Raw genomic sequence first — 4,805 nt, 5'->3', positions numbered from 1 at the left:
GGGGGAAGGGGGCTGCAGCAGAGGCGGCTGCAGCAGGTGCTCCCCTCCCGGGGGGGGGCCCTCGAGTTGGTGAAGGGTTTCAAGGGCCAGATGCCTGCGCCTGTAGGACACCTGCTGGCGCGGTCTTGGGGGCCGGTGCTTTCCTTTCCAGAGATCTCCTGCCGAGTAGCCCCGCCCTGCTTAGGGTCCTCCGGGTGGGGCCGTGACCCAGCGGGGCATATTTTGGCGGTGATGGCGCCTGTGCTGGAAGGCACTTCAGCCTGGATGGCAGGAGGCGCTTTGGAGGGGGCTCAGGGCCAGTGACAACATCCTGTATGTAGAATCCCTCTTACCTATGGGGCATTTCCAGCTCTCCCATTGACCGTGCAGTGCGCTCCATCAGCCATTGATCCATCAACCCCACTCAAGAGCAATGTTCCCTCTAAGCTGTGGAGTCTTGTGAGCAAAAATTCCTCTTTCTGAGCTACTGGCAGTAAAATTGTAGTGAAGTGAGCGATCTGTCCACTGCATAAATTAGCTTGCTCTGGAGCCATCCCTCCGGAGGTAAGACAAAAATCTGTGAGCTGGTGGTTAAAAACCTGTGAGCTAGCTCACACTAACTCACCTTAGAGGGAACACTGCCAAGAGTACTAGCGTGCCTTTGGTTGGGGCCTGGGTCCGCTCCTGTCCCTTGCCCACTGCCAGCCCTGACACTCTTCCCTCACAGAATAAACTGCCAAACAGCTGTCTCTCCTGACAAAGACATTTCTCCTGCTTAGCACCTCTGGGACTTAACTTTTCCCTCAGTGGCCTTGCTAGGCAACCATGCTTGGTTCTGTCAGTAAAAAGGCAAAGGCAGGAGGCCCTTTCCAGGCCGTTGTGGGGAACTCATTGGGGATAGTCCTGACTAGGGTTGCCAGCTCTAGGTTGGGAAATTCCTGGATATTCTGTGGTGGAGTCTATGGGAACCAGAGTTTGGGGAGGGGAGAGGCCTCAGTTGAATAGAATGCCATACAGCCCACCCTCCGAAGGAGTTATTTTCTCGGGGGGGGGGATATGTTGTCTGGAGTTCAGTTGTGATACCTGATGATCTTCAGGCTCCACCTTGAGGCTGGCTACCCTAGGCATAGTAGTTAGTGCTTCAGACCCAGGGTCTTGCTGTGGAACTTGAGTGTGTGATTTTGGACCAGTCACAGACTTTCAGCCTAACCTACCTCACAGGGTTGCTGTGCAGATCAAAAGGGGGAGAGGAGAATGATGTAAGCTGCTTTCCACAATGGGCCTTATTCCTAGTTTAAATATAAAACAATAAAGTCAGAGCTACCCTGACTTACTTTCTTGGCAACTGCTGCAAATGTCTTTCCTCAAGTGCCTCATTCGGGTTGGGATCATGGAGTGGGAGGGGAGGGGATCCCTGCCTCCCCCCCATGCTATTATCCCTGGCTGAAATGGCCTGAGGAGCCGTACTTGCCCAGCCACGGGGCTCTCCGCAGATAGCACTGAGTGCCCAGGCAGTGGCAGGGATGGGTAGAAAAGTACCCTTGGCCATTCAGTTCAGGGAAATGGGGGGGGGTCAGAGGTCACTTCCCCTCCTGTGCAGTCCCAGTCAGAATAGGGCCCTGCGGCACATGGGGAAATAAATTCTTTGCAGCTGCTATCTGATGTATTAGTCTTCCTTAAGGAAATAGAACAAGGTTTGAGTCCAGTGGCACCTTTAAGACCAACAAAGTTTAATTCTGGGTATATGCTTTTGTGCGCACGTTGCTTCAGACCCACACAGCCACCCACCTGAATCTATTTTCAGCAAGACTGTTAAGCATAGGGCAGCAGAACAAAGTTTGTTTAAGACCAACAGCGTTTTATTCTGGGTATATGCGTTTGTGTGCATGCATACTTTTTCAGATAAGGAAATACAGTGAAATATATATGTTTAAAACAATTGAACATTATCTCTTAGGAAAATACCTGCTCTTGGAACCCAAATTATTGGCTACCTAGAATGGCTGCTCACTTGAGCTGAGAAGCCTTTGCTTTGATCTCCAAGGTCTTGATCAAGGAGCACAGGTGTGCAAGAGTTCCAGTCCCATCCAGCACCTACTCAGGATAAGGGCCACTGAGGAAGTTCTGTCGCAAGAAATGTGCTCAGTGGTCCATTTCCATCTATATGTCTAATAGCCAAGGGTCCCTCTGTGTGCGGATACTTATTTCCCATGATCTGGGACACATGGAGGGTAAATAGATATTTCAGCAAACTTGGGGCACTTGCCAGGTTTGCAGAAAAATCTAAAATGTTTAAAAAAGAATACGGGGATACTTAAATCCCACCAAAAGTAAAACTGCTTGCTCTGCACATGTGCAGAGAACGAACTTACAGGAAGCATGTGAAAAGCTGCTGGAGCCGTGAGGGAAGCTGCCATGGCAATAACTCTCCCTGCTGCTGTTAGGACTGCCGGTAAAACACACTGAGGGTCGCTGCTGTGCCAATAACCATGTGCCCCGCCGCAAGACCCATCCCAGCCATTGCCAGTACTACTGGCAACGAAGAGTAGAGCTTCAGCCACCAGGTTTGGGCACTCCTGGGGAGGGAAGGTGGCCAAGGGAGCCAAAGGGGCGGCAGCGCCTCTCTGGGAGCCCACCCGCCCATCCTCTACTGCTGCTGCCCAAGCTGGCCCTGCGGCCCAACAGCTGAAGCCCAAGGAGGCGAAGCCTGCATCGGCCCCCCTCCCTCAACCAGATTGCTGCCGGAGATAAGTGCTCTCAAATGGGGACGTTTGCCGGCCTGCCTGGCTGGCAAAGGGAGAGCAACAGAAAGAAGTGGGGTTCACTGAGTGGGGAGAGAGAGACAGAGAAATAATAGGGGATTCTCTGTTGGGGGGGGAGAGAGAGAAAGAACGGGAGATTGTCTGAGGGAGGGGGAGGGAGAAGGGGGTAGGGAGGAAAGCTGACATAGAAAGAGTGAGAGGAGAAGGGGAGGTGAGGCGAGGTGAGGGAAGACTGGGAGATAAGGGGTAGGTGCAGAAAGACAGAGGAGGAAACTTTGATAACCAAGGTGGGAGAGGGAACCAAAGGTGGGGGGGATGCCCCCTCCCCACAAGTTCCTTGCGAGGACTGCTGACAACAAAGACTGTGGTAGGGCCACAACACATTATGCAACATTTTGTTGCGGGTCCCCTCTTGTCTTTACTGTTCCAAAGAGTGGTGGCATTTTAGACCTGGGTAGGATCGTTGTCAATGCCCTGCTGGGACTAGAATCTGTGGCCAGAGTGCTCCCAAAGGTCTTGGTCGTTCTAGTGGCCCTTGTTTGATCCCAGGGAGTCACTATAGATCCCTACCTGGCCTTTATAGATCCTTATACTTGGTCTCCAAGGAGCAAAAGGCACCCAGAGGATGATCTCATTTTTGTTTTACTGTTTTAAATTTTAAAACCCTATTTGTTAGCCGCCATGAGACACGATGTGTCTCAAAAATAAATAAATAAATAAATTCTTGGACTCTGACAGATTCTTAGTCAACCAGACAAGAGCAATGTAGTGGCTCCCCCAGGGCATTCAGCACCTGGGAGTTACCTTGAACATCCAGTAGGTGCATGTGGGCCCTTTTAGGGCTATGATTCTGTGGTTAAAAAATTCGTTTTGAGTTTTATCTGTTTTCCAGAAATTGTAGTTTAATTGTGACCTGCTAAGCTGTGGTGGCAAATGAGACTGTACACACACATTTTTCTTTGGTCTGTCAACATGACGGGGCTGGGAAGGGGGTTACAAGCAGAAGTTCAACAGGTGCAGCTCCCCCAAAACATGCTGCATGTATAATGAATGAACCTTTGCCTTATACATCTACTAGCAGTGAAGCTCATTGTGAAAGCAGTGCAATGAGCTCTAGAAAGATGTGGTGTGTAACGAATGCATAGGTTGGAAGCAGGTTAAGTACGTATTAGGAGTATGTAATAGAAAGGCACAAATGTAGAAGTAAAGTCTCACATACCTTATGTTACACTATACCTGGTGTCCAAGGTCACACAATGTGGGCCAGAAAGTGCAGCACACAGGTCTCCGTGGGGTCATTTCTACAGTTGGGCACCCTCTGTTGCTCCCTCTAAGCTGTGGAGTCTTGTGAGCAAAAATCCTGCTTCCCAACTAGCCATCAACGTATCATTATCTGCCCCTCTGACTGCAGCTGACTTCTGCCCTCCTTCCTGGAGATCAGTTGTAATTCTAAGTGATCTCCACCCCTCACCTGGAGATTGGCAACAATGGTTCCCCAGGAGGGAATGGCTGGTTTGGAGGGTGGCGTCTATGGCATTGTACCTGTCTGAGGTCCCACCCCTCCTCAAACCTCACCCTCTCCAAGCTCCACCCCTCAAATCCCCAGGAATTTCCCAGCCTGGAGTTGGCAACCCTATCTCCTTCCCAGCCAAGCATCAACCTGCCATTATCTGCCCCTCTGATTTCAGCTTTCTCCTCCCCCCTCTCTCCTGGCGATCAGTCCAGCCCTCACCTGGAGGTTGGCAACAGTGGTTCCCCAGAAGGGAATGGCTGGTTGGGAGGGTGGAGTCTATGGCATTGTACTTGTCTGAGGCCCCATCCCTCCTCAAACCTCACCCTCTCCAGGTTCCATCCCTCAAATCTCTAGGAATTTCCTACCTGAAGTTGGCAACTCTATCTCCTTCCCAGCCAATTATCAACCTACCTTTATTTCCCTCTCACTTTTCAGCTTTCCATCTCCCCCCCACACCTGCAGCCTCCACTGTACTCTGAAGCACTGACTGCCACGTCACATTGGCTGTCATGGGGGGGGGTGCATCTCAGCAGGGTATAAGGACACAGAGT

This window comes from Gekko japonicus, unplaced genomic scaffold, assembly GCF_001447785.1.
Source record: "Gekko japonicus isolate JY-2015 unplaced genomic scaffold, Gekko_japonicus_V1.1 scaffold895, whole genome shotgun sequence".
NCBI classification, from domain to species: Eukaryota; Metazoa; Chordata; class Lepidosauria; order Squamata; family Gekkonidae; genus Gekko; species Gekko japonicus.
The sequence above is the reverse complement of the archived record's forward strand: the minus strand, read 5'-3'. Positions refer to the sequence as shown.